The sequence below is a fragment of the Phyllostomus hastatus genome, unplaced genomic scaffold (assembly GCF_019186645.2).
Source record: "Phyllostomus hastatus isolate PE091 unplaced genomic scaffold, TTU_PhHast_1.1 phas_scaffold_78, whole genome shotgun sequence".
Classification (NCBI taxonomy): Eukaryota; Metazoa; Chordata; class Mammalia; order Chiroptera; family Phyllostomidae; genus Phyllostomus; species Phyllostomus hastatus.
The window spans coordinates 5,433,519-5,458,445 of record NW_025334041.1 but is presented as its reverse complement, the minus strand read 5'-3'; the positions used below and the strand labels follow the sequence as shown (position 1 = coordinate 5,458,445).

At 49.3% G+C, this 24,927-nt stretch overlaps 1 protein-coding gene across 2 annotated transcripts in view; it reads left to right on the top strand.

Moving 5' to 3' along the window:
* The window catches only part of GPR141 (G protein-coupled receptor 141), a 33,679-nt gene that overhangs the window by 5,313 nt on the left and 3,439 nt on the right, over nucleotides 1-24,927 (top strand). Inside the window, exon 1 of one of the 2 annotated variants that reach the window (XM_045828280.1) lies at nucleotides 19,111-19,245. The exons of the other annotated variant lie outside the window; for it this stretch is intronic. The gene's annotated coding sequence lies outside the window, so the exon portion shown is untranslated. Of the gene's footprint in view, nucleotides 1-19,110; nucleotides 19,246-24,927 lie in introns of those variants that run through there. 2 annotated transcript variants of the gene reach the window in all.

Below are 24,927 nucleotides of genomic sequence, written 5' to 3'. Positions count from 1 at the left end.
GGAGATGGTCCCCGTGGAGGTGGGGTGCAGCTCCCTACCAGTGTAGATGTGTTCGCCACCCTGGAAGCTCTTCGAACCCCCTACCCTTGGCATTCTATGGAGGCTCCGTCACAAAGACGTGTTCTGTTACCGACTCCCGGGTCAGCCCCTCTTCCCTCCCTGGAGAATGGGCGGGGCCAGAGGGGCGGGGCCAGAGGGGCGGGGCAGGGCTGAAAACGCCAAGCTTCTAAGCGCAGCTTGGGCTTTCCGGTGGCCAGCCCCAGCCAGGAGCCACCCGGGAGCCCACCCAGAGTCCCTCATTAGAACAAAAGATGCTCCTAGTGCTCTGTCCCTCAGGAACTTGCACGGATTTCAGGAGGGGCCGGACGCAGAGAACAATGCACTTGTAATCTCGCTGCGTCACGGCTGCTGCAGGGGCACTCACGCAGTTCACCCTGCGCTGCCTGAGATCGGTAGGCCAGTGCAGTCTTATCTCCTCCCTCGGCTGTAATCTCTGCAGAGCTGTGGCCATGACCAGCACGGGCTCTCTGCTCTGCGAGGGGCCAACTTAGAGAAGCTCCAGCTGCGGTGTGAATGTGGTATGCAAGAGCTGAACAGCAGCTGTCATATTCTCTCTCCTTTGCCTCCCTCCGCTCCCTTCCTGCACTCCGTATACCATTTATGTACAATCTGTCCTACAAGCGTCTGTACCGGGAGCAAAGCTGTTAGTGGACCTATGTTTGTTCTCTTCCCATGAAGCAAATTTGGCATAAAACATTTCGGTTTCTCTTAACTGTAAATAGCAAAGATCAAGCCCTGGCTGGCGTAGCTCAGTGGATTGAGCTCGGGCTGGGAACCAAAGTGTCCCAGGTTCGATTCCCAGCCAGGGTACATGCCTGGGTTGCAGGCCAGAACTCCCAGCAACCGCACATTAATATTTCTCTCCCTCTCTCTCTCTCTCTCTCCCTCCCTTTCTTCTCTAAAATAAATAAATAAATAAATAAATCTTTAAAAAAAATAAATAAATAGCAAAGATCATTATACCCATTTCACTTTATATATATGGAGAGAGAGAGAGAAATATTCGAAGACGTGTATGGCCTCTGCTTTCCAGGGGGCCACAGTGTAGTTGGAAAGACACAGTTTATTTACGCAAGACAAATGCAAAGCTCTTGAGTCGTTATTTGCTCTTGGGAGAGACATTTACAGAAAGAGTGGTTAGAAAATCTTTATTAGATTGCTTAAAAGGAAAAAAAATGTTGGTTAAAACTCATTCACCGAGTGATTGAATAAGTAGCTAGTTTTCTAGAACATCACTATTAAGACTTACTAGAAAAAAAATTTAGAAGAAGAACATGGGAACTGGATAATGTTTGAGACCGTGTTTCCTTCATATGCAAGTGGTGAGATGGAGGCTTCAGGTCACCTGATCCTCTTGCAGATCAGGAGAGCGAGCCTGCCTTCCTGGGTTCTCCCCGGCGGCCCCTGTGCCCGGGCGCGACTGGTGTGACCTGGGCCCCGAGCGCTGCAGGGAGGTCGGAAGCCGTCTCTTAGCCGAGACCGTGTGTGGATGGAATCTGGAGGAACGCCGGGACGTCTGGCCCTCAGTTCCGTTCAGGCACCAGCTCTCACCGGGGTGGGGTGGGGGGCGGGGATCTGTGTCTGACTCCCTGGAGCTCCTTGCTGAGCGCACCGATGTTGTTAAGGTCTCCCTGTGGACTCCGACCCAGGGGTCTGAGGTGGGGCTCTGGGCATCAGTGGTTTGGACCCGTCTCTCTGGGTGGCTCAGGGGGCATGTGGTTAGGTGGCCAGTTTTTTCTCCTGCCGTATTCCCAGCCCGTGCTTTACATGCTAATAGCAGGGGCGTGACTGACAGCTGCTGTGCGGGCTCCGGTCTAGGTTGGAAGGAAAGCGGTACCGAAGATGTTCAGAGAGACAATGGGCGCACCCTCGCCCCTGCCCCCTGCACCGGGCGACATGCCGCAGAGAGGCTGTCTCAGGGGGAGATGCGGGTTTGATTCTCTAGTAGCTAGGCTTTCTGTGTAAAAAAATGGCAATTCTTTCAGCCGCTGGATACCCTGAGCTGTGCCCTCTTCCTCTTCCTCACTTCTGGAATGAAACAGAGGGCAGGGGAGAGTGGCCCCAATCTAAATGAAGAGATGGAATGTTTGTTGAGCACGTACTACAGCCCACATCACACCAGCCTCTAACTGTCCACCGGTTCCCCGAGGATGTTATCTGCGTACGGTGGGGAGAGGAGCCAGGTCTGCTTGCCTTCTGATTCACCAGGAAAGAGGATGTGATGAGAATCAAGTCAGCTGCAAAGCGTATTTTGTTAGTCTGAGTTTTTGAGAAACTAGGGTTGGGGTGAAAGTGGAAGCTGTTGAGTTCCACGGCCCGGGACGGGCACTGCCCGTGCAGCCTCGTCAGCTGGAGACAGAGACTGCCTGCCACCCTGTGTCAGTCGGACTCCGCTGGGGACTTGAGGGTGGACAGACGGGTGATGTTAGACTCTCAGCCTCTCCAACCTCGTGCTGGACCACCACTCCCAGTTAAAGGCACTTTCTATTAGACTCTCCCATTTTCCAAATGTGCAGGAAAAAATACAGGTGCGTATGGGTCACTGGTACCTGCGTACCTGTGCTAGGATTCTATTTGTAAAACCGAATGCCACACAAGGGTACTTCTCATGCGAAGGAAAACATTCACTTATTCTCTACACCCAGCTTCTACATATTTCTGTGGGTAGAGCCCACCAGGCAATGTTCTCTGAGTCCAGCCCATGTTCTTCCCCCCACCCCCACAAAGCTTCGTGTAGGACCCCCCGCCCCAGGAACCCCCCGACTAACCCAGTCTGGGTGTTTCATCCTTCCAGTCCAGCCGGCGTCTGTACCTTCCGCGTGTACTGCAAACAAGTGTGGGCCCCGTGGGGCACAGAACTGTGGCTTCGCGGTGGGACTCGCTGCTCTAGTGAACATACCCCCGGGAGCTCCGTTTGAACGTGTAAGGGCAGCCTCTCCCGATTCACTCGGGATTTCGAGCGTGAAAACAGGCCTCCCTTCACTCCAAACGCGACAGAGAGCGTGGACGAACCTTCTCCCTGAGCCCCCTCTTTCTCCAGCCTGGGATGATACACCGCTTTGTGGCATGATCGTGTAATAAACATAACCAAGTAACAATTAAGAAAATGTTTGGCTGGGTGGTCATGGGGAGGACACTTTGGAGGAGCACCGTGGTATCTCAGCTCAAGTCCGCCACCGTTTTACGAACCCCCTGCGCCCGGGGTTGCCAGATTTAGAAAACACAAATACATTTCAGATAAATAATGAATAATGTTTTTAGTATAAGTATGTCCCCAATATTAAAGGGATACTTGGGCATATTAAAAAACTATTCCTTGTTTACCTGGATTGCAGATTTTAGCTAGGTATCCTGCATGTTACCTGTCAGCCATACACATAGCTCCCTAGAGCCCAGTTTTCCTGTGGTGACTTTTTTGTTTTTAAACTTGGCACTTACTTTTTCTTTTAAGATTTTATTTAATTTTTTAGAGAGAGGAAGGGAGGGAGAAAGAGAGGGAGAGAAACATCAATGTGTGGTTGCCTCCTGGGCGCTCCCTACTGGGGACCTGGCCCACAACCCAGCCAGGTGCCCTGGCTGGGGATGGAACTAGCGACCCTTTGGTTCGCAGTCCTGTGCTCAGTCCACTGAGCCACACCAGCCAGGGCCCATGGTGACTTTTCTTATTTGACGGCATTGGATTCACTTTCCTGCTCAGCCCCATGTGAGCCCTCAGGCAACCTACGTTTAATCTGGAGGTCACGATGGTTTAACCTGGAGGTCACGATGTAGGCAGCAGAGAGTGGTCCACAAAGATGACAGGCGGAGGGTGCAGAGCAACCCCCTGCCTTAGGGGCGCAGGTGGGCAGCTGTTCACAAACCCTGGCCCGCTGGCGATCTCCCTGCCTCCCTGTGACTCCTTTCCTTCTTCCCCCAGCCTTTCTGGGAAAAACCAGGTGCCACTTCCTTTTTCCTCACACGGACTCTACCTGTTTCCATTACTGCATTTATTTTACTCACATAAGGCCTGTTTTGTAATAGTGATGATAAAAACATATCAACTCCTCCCTCCCTCCCTTCCTTCCTCCATTTCTTCCTTGCTTTCTTTCCTTTTGAATCGCCTGGACTTGTTTTTTCCCCTTCATTTCATTTCTCCTCCCTTTCCTACTTTGGGATATATACATCTTATTTTATTTTATTCTTTTAGTGCCTTCAAAGAAATGTGAACTTTCGTATTTATTTCAGAACGCTGAAGTTAAGCAATACCTTACTTTCTTCCCAAATAACACACAGCGCTTAGGACGCATTGCCGGGGAACCCCTACCTAGTTATATGCTGTGGTTGCCTAGTATGTGAGTGTTGTCCTGTAGTTTAGCCAAACAAATTAGACATTGGTGTTATATTGCTTTACACGAAATGTGTTTAGATTTACCCATATATTTACAGTATCGTTAACATTTTTTTCTCTGTTACTTAGACATTCCTTCTTGTATAACATTCCTTTTTCTTTAAATATTTCTTCTACATGCTCTTTTAGTGAGGAACAATTGGTGTAACTCCTTCAGTTTTTGTTTGTACAGAAGGTCTTTAATGTGCCTGCACTCCCAAAAGATAATTTGGCCTCGTACGCTTTGTAGGATGGTAGTTGTTTTCTACTCGTCGTTTTAAAGATAATGCCCTACTGCATTCCGGCGCCCACGGCCACTTTCAGAGGCCACGTTTCTGCATAAAAATGTTTCTCTTTTGGTGATGCGTCTTCTCTAATGAGATGCCTTTAACATCAACGTCTCTTGCTTCTTCAGCTTCTGGCAGTCTCATGTGCGGGGTCTAGGTGTGTATTTGTTTTTCTGCATCCTGCTTAAGATTTTTGGACCTTAGTTAATCTGATGGTTGGGATTTTTCATCAGTGCTGGGGAAATCCTCAGCCGTTATCTCTCAGAAAATTGTCTTTACTTTGCTCTCTCTATTGTGTATTCTGGAACAGATGTAACTTCCATGTCACTTTTATGATTTCCAGTTTCTTTTTTTTTTATACTTACCTGAGGACATTTTTCACTGCTTTGAGAGAGAGAGAGAGAGAAGAGAGAGAGAGATTGCTTGCCTCCTCACATGCGCCCCGACCATAAATCATACCCGCAACCTGGGTATGTGCCCTGACCGGGAGTGAACCCTCAACCTTTCCCTTTGAGGGATGATACCCAGACCAACTGACTACACCCGCTAGGGCTGAATCACTTACTTTGAATACATTCTTTAATTTCTTTAGATAATTACGTTTGCACTGGCACTTTGCTTCCGCCGGTTCCCCAGAAACTCTGGGCCATTTTGAAAATTGCTTCTACTGCTGTGCTGGGAATATAACGAGGGAAGGGACAGAGCGAATTTTCTGAGTCGAGAAACCTGATCTGAAATGCGTGTGAGGTGAGGAGCTGCCCAGTGCACAACCTGAGGGTGGGAATTCAGGTTGAGATTGAGGCAGTGATGTTCACGCTCAAGTGCCCATCGGAAACAGATGGAGAGCAGTACAGAATATGAAACCCGAGGCCCCTTCCCAGAAGTGGGGGCCAGGCATGGTTGTTTTTCAAAAGCTTCCCAGGTGGTTTGACTGTACAGCTGGCACAGATGCACCAACCATAGACTCTTGAAGACACCTGAAACCACTCGGTTGTTCCAGACGGGGAGGGGTTTGTTCAGTGCAGGAAATGGGAGGCTGTGGCAATGCTGGAAGGGCCACCGAGGGCAGCTGCCGCTGTCCCTTTCCCCCTCTGGAAATCAGGAAAACAGGAACGTCGGGGAGCCAGCCCCGAAGAGTACGGCCGCTCTAGCTCCAGGGCGGGTGGTGCAGAGGAAGGCTGAGACCCTCCTGCAGGATGCCGTGCCTGCAAGCTGTTGACATGGGGAAAGTGACGGCCGCACTCAGTTTCACTTTCAGATTGGCACAGAGACACCTCTTCTTCCCGGAGGGCAGCTGCCACTAAGCTCTGTGGCCAGGAAGTCTAGAGGATGCAGACAAAGGGGAAATTGGTGCAAATCTGTCCCGAGATGAAGACTCACTGGTCTGGAATCAGTGAACTCCCCAACTTCAGAGCGCGGAGGGGCTTGGACCTGTCCGTGCCCCTCTGAACAGCAGGGCGCGGTAAAACCGCTCATGCAGACCCCAGAAGAAGGTTCAGGATTAACTCTCCCAGGGGAGGGAACTTTCTCAGCCCCCCAGAGCTCTGGCAGCACCAAGAAGAAGTGACAATATCCTCTCTCCCTCTATGGTGCCTTTCCCTTATCCGGCAGTGCTGAAGAACTCACCAATGAAGGGCAGAAAGAGTCCATGAGAAGCATCTTAGTCAGACAATTAGAGGCCACGCTTTGCAGGGACCGTGCTAACTCTAACTCGGGGGTCCCAAAGGACCAGTTGAGGGCTGGATGGTACCTTGAAAAGGCACCTGTAAGAATGGAGAATGTGTTTCCTACCAAAGCCCGTGTCTTTGTTCTTCATGCCATTACTTCTTGGTAAGCAAGTGACAGTGTGAATTTTGTAGGGTTTTTTTTTTTCCTTCACATGAGTCATGATTGACCATCAACCCTTGCAGAGAGACTGGGCATGGACGAAGAAAAACAAGAAAAGCCCCTTCTCAGATTGGTGGCTGTTCTTCTCCTGTCCCCTCTTGCTGAAAGTGACCAGACACCTGGCGTGTTTGCAACTTTTTGGTCACTGCCACGGCCTCTTCCTCTTCCCCTTTTTCTCCTGTGCTTCCCCCAACCTTCTTTTCCTCTTTCTTTACTTTCTTCCTGTTAAAGGGGTTGGTAGTGGAACCGGGCTGAGATGTGGTCAGATCTGTGTGGGGTTTCTCAGGGCGGGGTAACCTCAGCCTCTGTGCCCAAGGGCCGGGGTGGGGGTGTGGATAGCACCCTGGTACAGACAGCCACACCCCAAACTGCCCCGACCTCCTCCTGTTACAATGATATTGAATGTTTACCGCTCCACAGGCGATCCTAACTGCTCTGGAGTGGAGGGCTGAGAAACCAGACTCACACAGCGTTAGGGCCTTACTGTAGCATCAGCACGAAAATGTTTACAGCAGCCTTACAGGGCAGATGATCTCATTATCCCATTTTATAGAGGAGGAAACTATAGGCTTAGAGAGGTCAAATAAGTGGCTCAAGTGCAAATAGCTAATATCTAGGTCACGTGACAGGCATCCATTGTGTTCTAGGTTTTCCTGATTATGACGTGTTTAATGACTTTAGATGCAGCATTATAGCTTAAGAAGGACATTGGCAAACGAGAGTGTCCAGGGTCTGGCCAGATGAAGAAAGCCATATTATTTACTTGTTTTTAGAGAGGGGCAAGGGAGAGAGAAAGAGAAGGAAACATCAATGTGTGGTTGCCTCTTGCGTGTCTCCTACTGGGGACCCGGCTGCAACCCAGGCATGTGCCCTGACTGGGAATCAAACCAGCGACCCCTTGGTTCGTAAGCCGGTGCTCAGTCCACTGAGCCACACCAGCCAGGGTGGAAGTTGTACCATCTTCATCGCCCCACCAATTATGAACATCTATGAAGTGCAATCTTTACCAAGACCCAGGACGGGTTTTCTGTAGATGATCTGCCTGTAAGTAAAATACTCAGTGCAACAGTGTTATGAAATGTGTAACATTCTAATCACCCAATTACAGAGGAGGAGAAGGAAGTAGGGAGGCACTAGTTAAGTAACTAGCCCAAGGCAGCCCAGCTAGTAAATGATAAAGGCGGGACTCCTATAGGAGCCGAAGCGCTTACACTCTGCTGGAAATCATAGTTACGAGAAAGGACCGCAGGGTACAGATGTTGAGAGGAAAGAGAGCAGACAGGAATATTCAGCTGATAAAGAAATATTACTTAACCCTGGCTGGCATAGCTCAGTGGATTGAGCGTGGGCTGCAAACCAAAGTGTCGCAGGTTCGATTCCCAGTCAGGGCACATGCCTGGGTTGCAGGCCATGACCCCCAGCAACCGCACATTGATGTTTCTCTCTCTCTCTATCTCCCTCCATTCCCTCTCTAAAAATAAATAAAATCTTTAAAAAAAAAGAAAAGCTAAAGTTCCATTCCCCCACCTATGTTTAAAAAAAAAAGAAATATTACTTAAGAAAAACACATTGTTATGCTCCTAAGACCAGAACTATAACTATGGTAGGGTTGTACCGGGAAGCAGATTTCTGTACAATGTAATAAAGAACTTTCCAGCAATGGTGTCTGTCTAACAATACCAGAGACGGCCTTGCAGAGCAAGAGTGTGAATTCTGCGTGTGGTGCTGGAAGTGTCTAGATACAAAATCAATTTCCTAACTTGAAAAGAGCATTGGCGTATGTGTGACTTCTTAGATGATATATTGTGGCGGACACCGGCCAGCAGTATCCGTCTCCGCTGCGGATGCTCGTCGAAGCAGGAGAAAAACATACTCAGAGACAACCAGGTCCTGTGGAGGAATAGGGACAGAAGGGCCACTCTCTCTGGTGGAGAGCGCCCCTCTCCATTCCCAAGCAGATTTTTATTGAGAATACAGACTTAGTTTGTGGATTCACAGTCTGGCAGAAAAGATCAAAAGAAGTAGGTGATTTACAAAGGTGCGAACAGAACCCCCGCTGTGATTCTGGGCAGAGCTTGGGGTTTTATCTGACAAGGCTCAAAGGGCTAGTTTTGGTTTCCTGTCTGTGCCTTCAAATTCTAATCTAATAACATCCTCCAGCAAACAGATCTCACAGGATCTTGCACATTCTGTGTCCCAGGCCTGATTACCCCGGGGGTCCGCCGTTTCTGGTCTAGACTGCACCGCCCCTGCTATTTCCGCAGGCCTGAGTTAACAGAGGAGACAAAGGCAGCCAGGAGACTTGGATTACTCACTTCTAAGAACAAGGACTCAGGCTTTGACAAAGCCGAGGGGGCAGGGGTTTATGCCCATCACCCCTTCATTTCCACAGTCCCGAGTCTCTTCCCAGAAGCCTTTACGTGATGATGCCTGTCTTAGATGATTCCCTCTGTGGGAAATCTTATCCGCCATTGGCTAACTGATCAAGCTTAGGAGGTCAGGCACAGAACAGGCAGCGTTCATGCCAGGGAAATAAGTTTTGTCTCCTTAGTGGCTCCTGGTCCGGAGGTCGCTCACTCAGCCTAAGTCACGGGGGGGTTACAGCTTCCTGAGACCAGGCAGGGCGGTCCCCAACAATATATGACCTCTTCGATGTTTGGATCTGCAAGTTAGCGCACTGAGAGCACCCCAGCTGCCCAGCGGATTCAAGATCAGTTTCTAAGTAACTGCACAGAAGCAAGATGGGGACAGACGGCGGCACCCAGGCAAAGAACTCAGTTAGTCATGGACCCGAGCTCTGAGTCTGGTCTCTGATTCGGTCAGCATCCCTTTCACACTGTCTCGGGGCGAAGTACTTGGTGAAACAGCGGGCCCCGAGCAGCCCGTGGCCCAGTGACGCAGAGAGCTGGCGTCCTCCCGGCTGTGTTTTGGTCCTGGGGAGGCACATCACTTCCTTCCAGGTTGCATGTGGGCCCAGGGTGGTCAGGAAGGGAGGGGCCCCTTACAGAGGGGAGCGAAAACTGAAGCAGCCCTCAGAAAGGACCCCCCAGGGAGGGAGCAGAGGTGGGATGTCTGAGAGAAAGGCAGCGCTTGCAGGCAAGAACCTGGCCTCCTGGGACGAGGCAGGTGGGCCACTTCAGGGAACTGGTGAGGGGGGACAGGGAGACTTACAGAGGGTATTGCAGGCAGGGTCCCTTCCTCGTGTAACCATTGGCATCACGGTGCAGGAGCAGCAAGGAGATGTCAGAGCCAAAACGCCTGCTGAAAGCACCTGGCGACGTAAGTGATAACTAATAATGGCCGCCACTTCTGCAGCACGTCATAGATGGCGGTGCGAGTTCAGGCGTGGCGTCACATCCAACATTCTGCCTGCGAAGGAGCCGGTGAACTTAAAGGCTCCTAAAGATGTGTACATATGTGGTGTCTCCTTTACCTTCCAAATGGCCTGGAGACGGAGGCGTTAGAGACTGTAGTTTTAGCGGAGCCCAGGAGAACGGTGTGCAGGTGCACACCAGTCTGGGTGCATCCGAGGCTTTTGTTTCGTCACTGGAGTCAGGCAGCTGACCATCACCGGGCCATTGTGCGTGGTGGAGGAAACCATTAGAGGAACTAAGAATTTAAAAATATTCTTATGACTACAAAAACAGCATTCTTGTTATTGTGGAAATTTTGGAAAACATGGAAAAAGTATACAGATAGAAAGAAAATTCAGGATCCCACTGCCCAAAGCAACCCTCCTTAGATATTTGATACAGTCGCTTTCAATAACTACATGTATTCGTACTGATGGTAGAGATCGTAGTGTAGAAATGGTCTTCTTTATCACGGGGATTTTCTATTTTATTTACCATTTCTTCCTAAGCATTGTTTTGGTGGCACAGTAGGTTATGTGCATGTGGCGTAACTTACTTTCAGCGAATCTCGCCGCATCTAGTGCGTGTGTTGTGTACACACGCTGGCGTTGCTCTTAGTGATTCCTAGAAGAGAAGCTACCGCCCGAGAGTGTGGCTGCTGTCTGCACACTCGCTGTGCATTGCTCAATCGACACCTAGGAGCGCGGTCCCGAATTCAACTCTGATGAGCCACGTCACCCCCTCTTTGCCAGCACTGAGGACGGTCACAATATTTTATGTCCCTCATTTTAAAGATGAAAAAGATCTTATTGTTATTTTAATTTCCACTGATTTGAAAACCATCGATGTTAAGGTCACCTTGCCCTGTGGACGCGACTCACGGCAGGCACAGATCAGAGGCGTCTCTGAAGGGCAGTCTTGGGCTCTGCGTTCCCTGCCAAGGGTAAAGGTCAGACAGTCACAGGGTGAAGATCAGGGATCTCCGTGGGCTCGGTAAGCACTGAAGGGCTGGGGGGACGTGGGCGGTGGGTGGATGCAGGAGCTGCAGCGCAGTCGCAGGGACTCAGGTGTGTCTGCTGTTCGTCAGCTGGCCCCTCGTGTCCCACGTGGAAGATTTGCTATTGTGTGACCAGTCTCCGAACGCCTGTTGTGTGCCCAGCACGCGGGGCACTCAGCGTGCTCTCAGCTTTGGTTCTGCAGCGGGGACTCGCTGTCCCCAGAGCCTGAGCAGAGGGACGGGCATGCTTGGTGAGGTGGAGGGCGCCCCACCGGCAACGTTTCCTGTGGAGGCATTGAATGTGATCGTATATGGAAAGATATCTTTCACCATCGCTTGTCTTTTTTATGGGGAACTATGTCCCGCCTTTATTCTTTTCCTATTGCTAATGAAAAGTGCCATTATGGAAAACTTGAACCACGCAGCACAATGGGGAGCAAGGAGCCCCCCTGTGCCCGTTACCCGGCTACACCCAGTGACAGCCACTCGCCCCCTGGCCACTCCGGTCTGACTTACCCCGCCTCCTCCCAGCCTCCAGAACGGAGTCATTTTGAATAAAACTTCAGATGCAACATCCTTTCATCCACAAATATTTTGGTATGTATCTCTCAAAGAGAAGGAGCCTTAGAAAAACATAACTATAATACTATTTTCTTAGTATCCTTTAATATCACCAGACTGCCACTTAGTGCTCAACTGTTTGACTGCCTCATGATTTTTTTTTTTCAGTTGATTTCCTGAGTGGGGTTCCAAGCAAAGCCTAAACAGTATTTTCGTTGGTTTGTTTATTTCTTCTTTTAAAATATTGAAATGTCTGGTCTCCTTCATTGGGTTTCTCCAGTGGAGGGCTCTGACTTCCTTCAGTCGGGCGTTGAGTAGGAAACCCACAGTGTGGGTGCTGGGGGGGGGGGCGGTGCTCGCCGTCACCGTGGCGATCAGCAGTGATTGACGGGGCCAGGGGGCAGCAGGGAGGTATATTTGTCCTGCCTGCACCGTATTACTGGACTCTTTCCTTACGTATACAACAGGGTGTATGTTTCTTTCTGAGTTTCAGAAGTCCACACCTGCTGAGTCAAATTTTCAATGTGTTCCTTGTAACTAACGGTGCCTAGTTCCTTTAGGGTGAGAGTGGGTGCATGGCCCCCCATGTGGCCTGGGTCTCAAAATTTCCCGTTCTACCCTGCAACACCCGCGAATCAGAATGAGGTGGAAAATGCATGGGGAGGGGCTACAATGATTTGGAGGAACAGAACAGAATGAGAGCGCTTCAAGGCTCCGCTGAGATTTCCCAAGTGGAGCTCTTCCTTTTGTGGACTGATATGCCAAGGACAGAGAGGCGACACGCTGAAGGTCATCTAAACCACTAATGCTCAGGTGTTCACAGGGCCCCTCATCGTTTGAAGAACTCGTTAAAACACGGCGGAGCCTCACCCCAGAGATTCCCATGCCAGCGATCTGGGTGGGGCCCAAGGTGGTGTTGACGCGGTCAGTGCGCTGACTGGCCCTGACGGGCCCAGGGCGAGACACTTCCTGACAAGCAACCGAGGTGCACGTGTGCCTGGCCACAGCCCTCGTGAGGCTCAGACGAACTCACGCGGAAAGGCCGGGGAGCCAGTGCTGGGCAGAGCAAGTCGTGGGGTGCAGGCCGGTTACCTGCCTCACGTGACTGAGCCAGAAGACTGGCCGCCTCCCCGAATCTCCCCAGTGTCTTCAAACTTTCCTAACAGATTAATTCCTTTAAGTTAATTCCTCCTTTTAAAAATCAGGACTAAAAAATAAAATCCTGCCTCTGTTGATACATTTAAGCCGCTGGTCTCAATTTAAGCCTGTTGCAAACACCAGCAGGAAAATTGATGTCAGTATGGCAATAGTAGGTAATTCCTCTGAAATCCCACAGCTTCTCCCTGGATCCCTCTTTAGCCCTAAATCCTTCTTACGGGGTGTGATTAGATCTTTAACACAGTGTGTTCTAGCAGGCCGGTATTCAGGAGAGGCAACGTTTCAACTCCAGATAGAAGAGGTAAATCCAAACCCTGTTTTACCTGAGTACCAGCCCCAAGGATTCACTAAAACGCAGCCAGAGTGTCAGAGGTTAGCAACCATCAGACCCCTGTGTACGGTAAAAATAGAGGACAGATACCTGAACAGGCAGGTAATGCCTTTGCTCCCTGACAACTCAGGAACCTCGGTTCCAGAGCCACCTGCAGGACAGAAAAGTATCTAGGGCAGGGGTCTCCAACCCGGTGGGGCCGTGACCCGTTAGGAACTGGGCCGCACAGCAGGGCATGAGCGGCGGGCGGGCGAGTGAAGCTTCTTCATCTGCAGGGGTTTCTGCAGTGACTGCAACCAAACTGAGATTGTGGCGGAGTAGACCAGCCATCAGGGACAGCTTTCAGGCATCGCTGGCTCCCCCTCCCCCGCATGGGACCATGTAGTTGCAGGAAAACAAGCTCAGGGCTCCCACTGACATGCAGTCTGGAGAACAGTGTAACTATTTCATTACACACTACAATGTAGTAATAATAGGAATAACGTGCACAATCCATGTAATGTGCTTGAATCACCCCGAAGCCACCTGTGCCCCCACCCCACCGCACCCTGGTCCATGGGAAAATCGTCTTCCACGGAACTGGTCCCTGGTGCCCAAAAGGTTGGGGACTGCTGATCTACAGGCTTTGCAAGTCTCCCCTGAGATACACGTTCTTCACCCCCTGTCTCTTACTTGTTAAGCAGTGACATGCGAAAACCCGAAGGGCAGGTCCCAGGGAGACAGAACCTGTCCCAGAGAGGAGTCCCGAAGAAAGGCGGGCCAGGGTGCTACTGAGAGACTGAGGCACCGGCTGGCCTCTGGGACGCCAGGATGGAGGAGTGATTGGGTTCCCACTTCTGGTCCCTCGAACACAGTGACCTGCTCACCCCCACATCCCCGGGGCTCACCCTGTGGGCACACGGTGAAGGGAGAGGACCCCAGCATTCCTGGTGGTTCGGGGACTCAGGGTGCTCGGGTGCAGGCCTGTTGTGGGCGTCCAGATAGGTGTCCGTGAAAGAATCAGAGACAAAGAGGGCCCTAGGGCGATCACTTTTGCCTGTTTTGTTGCTTTTGTCTGGACCATAGAAGCTAGACTGCTATGCACTCCTCACGTCACCTTTCTCTGCTTCTGCCAATAATGTGTCAGGTCGCGAGTCAAAAGCCACTCCTCTCCAGGGCAAGGCTGACGCCTGAAGGCCAGCCAGCAGTGGCTGCCTTCCTGGTGTTGTGGGGGACACAGCAGAGGCACAGAGAGCAAGCTCTGCTGTTTGTAAATGGGGGAGTCCTTTGGTCATCTTAACCGTCTCTCGTCATCTGGGAAGGCTGAGGCATGGCGCGCAGTCAATTTGAATTTGGAAACGTCCACACAGATCTACTTGGTTCTGACATTATAGACCCAGAGGCTCGGCCAAGCCTTGTCCTGGTGATAGTACAAACACCAGAATTATAGCCTCCTGTGTCCACAACAGGTTACCACAAACAGGGTGGTGGCTTCAAACAAGAGAAATGGGTTGTCTCGCGCTTCTGGAGGGCGGGGCCAGCTCCCTCTGAAGGCTCTAAGGGAGGAAGTTCTCTTGTCTCTTCCAGGTTCTCGGTGGCTCTAGGCAGTCCCTGGGTTCTGGCTGCGTGGCTCCAGTCTCTGCCTCTGTCTCCACATGGTTTTGTCCTCTTTTCTCCGCGTGTCTCTCCTTGGTGTGCCTTTTTCAAGGACAGTTGTCATTGCATTTAGGGCCCACTTGGAAAATCCAGGATACTCGCATCTGGAGATCCCTAATTTAATTGTGCCTGCGAAGATCCCTTTCCCAAGTAACGACACATTCATAGGTTTCTGGGATTAAGAACTGGGCACACCTCTTTGGAGGCCGGCCACCACTCAACCCCACTGTACCCTTTTGTACTCAGAGAATATGGGAAAGGCGAGGAATTCCGGCTCTCGTTGGGTATAGCAGTTGTAGCTGTAAGTGAACACATAGAGAATACCAACCCCAATACTAGCATGTCATTTGAGATGAAAAGAACATCGTCCAGGGGGAAGAAATTTAAGCCAAGTCAATGGCATCGGTTTGTGATCTCTAGAAAATACCTTTCCCTCTGCTCAGTCTTGGAACTTCAAGGTCCAAGCTCTTTCTGAGTATTCTATTTTAAGGCTCTTCAGGGCTGAGCTTCATTCTCTGGACAGGGTCAAGAGAGGCCGCTGATATTGGTATTTGGTAGGTTAAAGGAGCTGAAGGGTCGACCAGAAGACCAGAAAAAGTGCCTTTGGCTGCTTGGCAGTGAGAACTCTCACAAGGCCATCCTGTTGCCTCAGCCTGAGGGGGACTCTAGGTGAGCTCAGTGATGGAGTAATGTGACTGCAAAAGCCAGGTCTTTGTTGAATTGTAAAACCTTAGAATCGGTCCTCTTATTTGACCATCGGGTTCAATGATAAGGTTTTCTGTGTGACAGTCGGCCAAGGAGTTATCCAATTCATGTTGGATATCTGGTGCATGTTCCTGCATCCACCATTAATGGTTAGTTCCTTCTTCCATCCGTTTTAACTACTAACACAGACCTCACCCTGGGTTCAATAATGGGCGCGCTGGTCCTCACCTCCCTGTGCAGTGGACCAGAATACTCCTGGAAACTGAATTCCTCTTTTCAAGTATACCGAACCTTAGTCGATGCCACACATATCTGAGAATCACAAGTCACTGCAGAAGGGACTAAATGATCTAATCTTAGCATTTGCCTTGGTATAGTTAAAAGGTACAGTTCAGAGGCAGCTGGGTAGCCAATAAAAAAAGAGCGGCTGAGAATTACTGTATTTTGCTGTGTATAATGCACTCCTGTATATAATGCACACCCACATTTTTGGCCCAATCTTTCAGGAAAAAAAATCTTTTGTTTTAACTTTGTAATTCAATTTATTTATTTATATTTAGAAACAAAACCAATGATCATATTCCAGGGTATTATTTTGCATACAGATATCATTATTGCTTTCCATAGTTACATTTTTAATGAATAAGCATAAATAAAAGACTTAAAAACATTTATATAGATATGGAATTAGTACTACCCATGTATAATGTGCATCCTTATTTTTCCCTCAGAAATATGGGCAAAAAAGTGCACATTATACACAGCAAAATACTGTAGATGGGAAACAGTGGCACCTCTTCCTACTCTGGAGATTTCTATAGGAAACTATTTCAGCTGCTGTGGGACAGGGCAGGGGATGAACTTGAAAGGAAGGGGTGGGGGAACAAGAGCATAAGGCGCAGCTTGGACCCCCCAGGGACTGCATTAGGAGAAAAGCAAGGATGAAGGGAAGAGGGAGCCATCCCGAGAAACGGACGGGCAGGAAAAACAGGAAGTAGGCCCTAGAGAACATCAGCTCCAGGCTGGAACCAATATTGCAGGGGCTGGCTGGTCCTGGGAGGGCACTGATCAGAGAGGCACATCTAAGTTAATGTGAGGGCATGGAGTGAAGACAGGAGTGCCAGAGCAAGGGAAGATGGATAGGGTGCAGGGAGGCCCCAAGGCCCAGAGGGCACTGGGAAGCAAACCAGGGACCAGGCAAAAAGCAGTCAGGAGAGGCATGGTGAGACCCAAGCCATGCACTCCTGGGTGAGGGCTGTACCCCAGCTGCTCACCCAGGTATCCCTGGGTACAGGGCAGTGCGCACTTACAGAGAACAGCCCCTGGGTGCCCATCGCTGGCTAGACATTGCTCTATTGGGGCTGAGCAGCTGGTCAGGAGCCACCCTAACAATCTCTCAGTGCGGTTTCCAATCTCAGAAAAGGGGGGTTAAGGATTTATAGTGCGAGAAGTGAAAAGGAATTAAAAAGAGGGCCCAGGACTTGACCTCATGGACAAATTACATTTTGGTAATCAGATTTTAATGCAATGTTTGTTTTTTAAAAATATATTACAATCTGAGGACTTGCTTCTCAAATATTTATTGGCTTTAAAGATTACAGAGCAGGCCGACTGGAATGACCTCTGCAAGTCCCCTGCTAGTATTCCCATTCACTGCCTTTAAATGCCCTGGTAACTGGTCATAGCAATTTAAACAAATGGCGAGGAGACGCAAGGACCAGCTGTGCAGGAGGATCCCCAGCTCGGAGCAGAGCAGGGATGCTGCAGGGATGCCGCAGGGATGCCGCAGGGATGCAGTGGTGCCCTCCTTTTCAGAGGGACGGACTTCTGCGCTGTGGCAACCCTGGGGGACAGCGCTCAACGTTCGGTTTCAGTGCTGCCCCTGGTTGGCTGGGCCAGCGTGGGAAAGCGGCTGAACTTTCCTGAGCCTCCATTTCTTCACCTGATATTTGGGATCCATCCTAGACTTCTTGGGAGGATGGGAGGATTATAAGTAACGTCTGTCCCATTTCCACCACTGCCCCAGAAACCAAGGAAGCACTCGGGACAGGGCAGCTGTTGTGACCTACGAATAAGGGAGAGGAGACACGCCGAGGACTGGTGACTGAGGGGAAACCCACAGGCCCCTGGGACCGGAGGCTGGAGTGAGGCTGGCCTCGGCCGATTTTCCTGGCTCGCGTCTCAGCAGCTTTGACTTGGGGAGGGGTTTACTGCTCTGAGTAAGCGTATATCTGACATTCACCTTGGAGGCGTGGTGCCTTCCAACCACAGATGTTGGCTGATTCTCCAGGGAAATGCCGTCTTTCCCTTGGCGACATCCTGAGAGTCACTCTCCATTCCTGGTCCTCTCCAGGTGTTCCGCTGGCCGGGGCAGCTTGACTTGCTGGCAGATCATATGGGGCTCCAAGAAAGAGGCCGGCGATTTTTCCAGAGCTTTATGTCGATGTGGAGGGGAGATATGATTTGGACAGAAGAATGCTAATAGCACTTCGGGGAGAGTTTCCTTTCATTGTCGGCTGTGTTTGCTGAGCGCTGAGAGTAGGGTGTAGGTTCAAAGGGGAGATACGTTACTCAAGGGTAGTGTTTTACCCACAGCCCCTGGTTTTGCTCATTGCAGAAATCTGCCTAGAATAACAGTGAGTAACGATGGCTGGATGATTGGAGCCATTTGGATAAAGCATTGAAAACGCACTGCTTGACAGGAATAGCTTAAATCAGAACGCAGGAATGGAATTTGTACATGCGATAAATATTTTGTGTTTGTCAACAACTTGGCTCCATAAATCTGGGAACACAAGTACGTCATGTCCTACGGACGTTCTTTTCTAAGATGCCGTCTGCAGAAGATAATCCAAAATGTGTGAAATACTTAATTCATAAAGATGTTTATCATAGAGTTATTTATAACAATGGTAAGTTAAAAATACCTTATTGCCGACAATTTGGTTAAATAATATTGAAGATGTCCACTTGATGGGATGTTATGTAGTCATTTAATTTTTAATTTTTTTAAAGATTTTATTTATTTATTTTTAGAGAGGGAAGGGAGGGGAAAAGAGAGAGAAAGAGAAACATCGATGTGTGGTTGCTGGGGGTCATGGCCTGCAACCCAGGCATGTGCCCTGACTGGGAATCAAACCTGCGATACTTTGGTTCACAGCCCGTGCTCAATCCACTGAGCTATGCCAGTCAGGGCTTATGTAGTCGTTTAAAAGTAGGGAAGCTTGAAGACAAAGCACTTTAATATATTGCTAGTGAAAAGTCTGGGCTGAACATTGAGGTACAAGGTGATTATAACTATCTCATTAATGTAGATCCATAGAAAAACACCACCAGAAAATAAACAGAAATATTTGTAAGAGTGAACAAATTCTGCTTAAATTTTCTGTAGTTTCTTAACCTAGTTGCCTCTATTTTTGTAATAAAGCAAAAAAAAAAAAGAAACACTGAGAAAGAAGAGGAAATACAATCATGGTAGTTATCATGATAAAAAAGAAGATAATGAAGAAGATGAACATTCAGATAAACACAAGAAATGGTCACAAGGGTGTGAAAAGGAAGAAACCCAGCTTGTGACACTCAGCAAAACACACCCAGCGCCAACCACGTGAGATGGAATGTGACAAACCGCCTTCGTGGGTGATACCCTCTTCTTCATCACGTCTCAGAGGCCAGCGAGTCACTGGAGTCACTGAATGCCACGTTCTGTCTCTTTGAAGCCCTCTTCCCCTCCTGGTTCCCTGACGTGTTCTGTGCTGTCTTCTGGGGTCAGGAGGATGTTAAAGAGGCCAGGCTGGAAGGGTGCCACGAGGAGCCACGGCAGCACCGGGCACTCAGGAACCCCGGGCTCACAGACCACAGACTTGATGTTTCCCGACAACAAAGCTCAGTTCTTGGACAACAAGGTATTTCTTCGCAGCAAGATTTCATTTTTAGTAAGGAGATGGGAACGGATGTGATGATCAAAATTCACAGCCCACCGTAAAACTGACAGACCTCCAGGTCTGTGCAAAGCTCTCCCCTAGAGTGGGCAGCACCCTCAGACTGCTCCTTCTTCTGGAGAAAGAAGGGTGCTGAGGTGGCTTCTGGGAGCCGTGTGGCTCTCGCTCTGAAGGAGCACAAAGTCTGTGAGTTTCAATTTCTTGGGGCCCCACCTTCAGCTTTCACTTCCCTTGTTCGTCACCAGAAGCTACAAGCCGGGGACAGTGTCCAACTCCCCAGAGGACTGCAGAAATAAAAGGTCGAAGTCAGAAAGCTCTTGTCGGTGCGAACTGACTTTTTGCATTAGTGGGGCTGCAGATCGAACTTTCCGTGACACCACGTCAGCAAGCAGCACAAACACGGGGGTGGGGCGGGCGGCGGGAGGAAAGGGAGCTTTTTTATATGGTAGCTGGGCATATGAGTCTCTCAGATGGATTTCTTTACAACTGACCTTTCTGTTTTGCTGTTTTCCACACTGCTGCTGCTATTTTCAATTTTTTTTTCCTTTGGCTACCTTGAGGCGGTCCTTTGTGTGAAACTGTCATTCCAGGGCCTTTTCCCAAAAACATTTTGGATCAGGTGCTGCCCGGTTTTCCCAGAGTGACTAAAGTGGATGATGCTGTTTGTTTCCAGCAAAGATGAGGGAATATAATGTGCTCTAGGGACGTCTCAGAGCCGGGGAAGCCATTGGTCCCACGACCGCCTTTGCTCGCTGTTCTGCCTCCTCTGGCCCTGCCTGCGTGTTCCTCCCGGCTCCTCGCTCGTCCCTGAAGAGGGAGGGGTACCTGGGGTGGGCTTGAGGTATGGCTCTGCCGCCGAGGAGCCGGCTGTCACCTCTCCCGGCCCCTGGAGTGCTCCTCCTCTAGCAGTAGGGGACAGTTACGGCAGGAACACCGAGCTGAGCTTTAGGGGCCTGTGTGGGACTCAGTGGAGGCGCTTGTGTCGGGGAGGGGCAGCGTCTTCTTAGTGTAAATGGCGTGTTGGACCCGACGATCTCTAGGCTCCCTTCTAAGGGTAGAGTTTTGTGATTCTGCCTTCTGACCCCTGGGGCACAGGCGCTCCCCTGGCCCTGGGGACGCAGCATTGACTTAAGACAGCTTTCGTGGTTCCTTCGTTTCTGGGGGCAAGGGTGGGTCCGGAGGGGGTTGGGGCAGTGAGCTGAAGCTGATGGGCTAGGGCGGGCCTCCCAGATGGGATGGCCAGGAGGGTCATTTGCCTGCTGGACTGTCTGTTCCGTGTGCGGCGGGAGGAAGGGAATCCAGGGATGGAGTGGGAAGCAGAGAGGAATGAAGAAAGGGTCAGCGGGATGGGATTTTTATCCCGAGTCTGGGTCCAGGTCACCCAAAGCTCCCAGCAAGGGGCACGCAGGCCAGGTGGCGGATCAGGGGCTGGGAGCTGTGCTGCACTGCTCTGCTCCCATCGCGCATGCGGCGCCTGGGCCCCGCCCCCCGCATTCTCGCTTTTACCCAATGGTTCTCTCTCTTCTTCCTCAGCATCGGAAGCTCAGTTCAGAGAGGTTTTTTCTTCCCCTCTGTTTAAATAACGGTTTTATTGAGATATAATCCACATACCATAAAATTTAGTATATTCACAGAGTTGTATACAATTTCTTTTGTTTGTACATGGGTGAACAAAACGTAAATAGTTTATATTGATTGTGATTTCAAATACGTCTGGACTTCCTGCTTTCCTTTCTAATTTGTCCGTTTACCATGTTTTCTTGTTTGTTTTCTGTTTGTTTCCCTCCCTGCCTTTGCTCGGATGCACTGGGCTTTCTGTATTCCCTTTTCCCTTCTTATCATGTGTAACCAAGACAAACTCCTATTCGCCAAGGTACCATTCTTGAATGTTCATCAAGAGTTTAAAATCATATATTTTTTGTTACTCTACAGTTAAATACTATTTCCCCAATAAGACAAAAATCTTAACATCCAGATTCTCCATTTCTGTTTATTAAACCCATTGGGTATTGTATTCTTATGAGCTCATTTTAGGTTTAATTGTGTTTCACTCATATTTTGGTTTGCCCCTCTATCTTTGGTACCCTGTGTATCCTTTTTCATTTTTCTGGAACACACACTGATAGTTCATGCAGGACCTGAGGGAGAGCAACCTCCTGTGTGTCCATATGTCAGAAAAAGACTTTCTTCTTCTCTCCCTCTGGAAAGCCAGTTCGGTTGAAAATAGGATTCCAAATTCAAAATCGTCTTTGAAAACCATTAAGACCTTTTCCTCAGCATGCAAATGTCAAAAGCCTGATGCTAGCTTATTTCTAATTCTTGTATAGGTAATCTGTTTTGCTTTCCCTCTATGGGAACCTTAAGAATGTTTGCTTTCATTCATTCAACACTTATTTATGAAGAAGCTATTGAGTGCAAAGCAGGGTTTCAGGTGTTCAAAGTAAAAAGATGAGCAAAGCAGAATCCCTTGTCTTTGAGGAGCCTGAATCCTAGTGGAAGGAGCAAGGACCCACATAAACAAGGAGGACCGCCTGTGGAGTATCAGTGACAAACGCCGTGAAGAGTAATGGTGTAGCGGAGGGGTGGGGGCGGGGGTGCTGGAAGGAAGTGACTCTGTGCGTGTTGCAGATATGCAGGCCAGGCCAGGAATGACTGAAATGGCCTTTAGCCACCGATGTGAAGGAGCTGGAGGACACTCCTGAGGGGGAGACTTCCTGTGCAAAGGTCCTGAGGTGGGAGCCACCAGGGATGTTTGAGGAAGAGCAAAGAGTGATCACGTTTAGTTGGACTATGCCAATGAAAGGGAGAGTCATGGGAGAGTAGATCAAAGAGATAACAATATTTACATTAATTTTAAAAACTCCATTAATTCTTCCCTGGTCAGTGTGGTGTGGCAGAAGTGTAGTTGGGAATTACCGGTCTGTGTGATAAGTGCCGAATCAGACCGAGGGGGAGTAGTATGCCCCCTGCGTGGGAGTGGAGATTGGGGAAGGCCTGTTGCAGGGAGGGGGACGATGCCCCGGTTGATTCTTGAAGGAGGAACAGGAATTAACCAGGTAAGTCAGGGCTGTTACCTGCAGACTACAGAACCCACTTAAGCTGACCTAAGGAAAATATCCTGGAGTGTCTGGGAACCGGGCGTGCGGCCACAAAGCCATGACTCCTGTAGTCCACCTCCAGCACCACCCGGAGGCGACAGTCGAAGCAGCGTGGACCCTGCCTGCAGCTTCCGGAAGTGCACGATGAGTAGTAGCACTGGGCCTCAGGGCCATACAGAGCTGACCCAGTCAGAGCACCCAGTCACGTCCCAGCCATCTGGCCCAAGTGACCTCATCTCTACGCAGTGACACACCCCTCCTGGGCCTCACTTTAGTACAACAGACTAGCAAAAACAGACTGGAGGAAAAATTCTGAACAGAAGGCAGGCCACAAAGGTTAGAAAAGATGTCCCATGCACTGACTTATAGAATCTGCTGTCAACCAAGTAAAGGACATAGGGAGGTGAGAAATCCAACACAGAGGTGCTTTCCAGATACATTGGCACACAAGTCATGTGAGTAGAACCACATTTCTTAGGGCCTCCCCTCCTTCTTAAGAGACACAAACACTTCTCCAGGAAGGACAAGGCGGGGGATGTATGACTTGGGAGACCTTGGCCAAACGACTTAACCTGCCCAGGGCTCAGTTTCTCCATCTGAAACTTGATAGTCACGCGTGCACAACACACAGGGCTGCCGGGAGGACCGAATGGGCCCACGTGCGGGCACGCCTCTCCCGTAGCACTGGGCGCGTGGAAGGGGTTTCACACGGGCTTCTTAGGCCTGCAAGAGAGAGACCGTGGCACTTTGTAAGAAAGAAGGAGGACTCGAGCCAGATAATGTGTGGTGGGTTTTACTCTCTTCTTTCCAGTGTGGGTCCTTCTAGGTCAGTAGCCCGAGGAAATGACGAGCAGAACTTACGGTGGGATGTTCATCCTTGGTTTAGCTGGGAACGCAATACCGGTTCACGTCTACTCGACGGGACCACTTTTTGCAAGCACAGAGAGTACACATCACACAGAACAAGTAGAGCAGCAGTCAGCCTTGGAAGCGGGCCGCATAGAAATTGGGTTTCATGCCCCCCAGAGCAGAGGCTGCCTGGGGTCAGGTCTTAGTCATCCCCATCCTCATCATCATTTTACATTGGTTGGGTTGAGGTAGAAACTACATGCAAGGAACTTGACCAATGTGAAGTGTGCATCTGATGAGCTTTGATGAATAATGACAGTTGTAACTGGCATGATATGAAACATTCCACCACCACCTTGTAAGTTACCCTTTTGAAGTCAACACCTTCCCCTGCTACCTGGGCCCTGAACTACACTGATTTCCTTTCAATTTCATTAGTTTTGATTTTTTTGAAAAAAAAAGTTATACAATATATAGTCATTGGGGACTGGAATCTTCTATTTAGTAAAGTGTTTCTCAACTTTCTTTTTTATCATTGCCCCCCTAAGCAGCCTTTTTTAGTAATCTTTTTCCTAATTATCTCTCGCTTCCTTATGAAATTTAAATACCACTGATAGGCCGTATGTCTGTTTACATAGTGTGTGTATATGTGTGTGTTTTATACATAAAAAGTAAAATTTGTCATACCTCAAGAATAAACTTTTGACCACTTGGGGGCGATATTGAGGATACATGGTTTAGTAAGATGCTTTTGCCATTCATTGGTATTGTGTGTTACCAGTTGGTTCATTTTAATTGTTGGGTAATTTTGATTGTATACAGAGATATTCAAGAAATTCATAAGAATAATTGCCAGTGTGATACAAAGGTAAGGTACTAAGTGCATACTGTCACTTAAATGCGATCCTCAGTTTCTCTGGTGTCAGTAAACAGACCTGTAATCACACAGCTGTTCAAGTCAGAAATCTGGATGTAAATGAGACACTTCTTTCCCCTTCTTTCCCCAAATCCAGTCCATCAAGTCCTGCCCATGTCACCTGTGCATAATTTCTTGAATTGGGTCTCAAGAGATCAGATTTTTTAAAAAAGATTTATTTATTTATTTATTTCTAGAGAGGGAAGGGAGGGAGAAAGAGAGAGAGAGAGAGAAACATGAATGTGCGGTTGCTGGGGGCCGTGGCCCGCAACCCTGGCATGTGCCCTGGCTGGGAATCGAACCTGCGACACTTTGGTCCCCAGCCCATGCTCAATCCACTGAGCTACACCAGCCAGGGCTTAAGAGATCAGATTTTGCCATAACCCAGAACATTCTAAACCTGTAAGGATTTTAGTCCTTTTCTTAAAAAAGAAAAAGGAATTTAAATAAGGAAATGAAAATTGACTCAATTAGTGTCATTAAAAGATTACCAATTTTTTCATTTAGCTAATAATAAATTAGAGTGCAGACAATGAATTAGAAGGTGCTGAGACTATTTAGGGAAAGGCTATTCCAAAGTCCGGGGGAAAAATGATTTGCTTTATGAATCTGAGATCGGGGGGTGGGACATCGGGACGCATGCTGTGCTTTCAGTGGGGCTCAGGCAGAGAGGCGGGGCCCAGGCAGAGAGGCGGGGCCCAGGCAGAGAGGCGGGGCCCAGGCTCCGCTGCTTGGCAGTACCGTAACTACGTTGAGAAAGCTGGATATGCCCTCCTCTAGCTT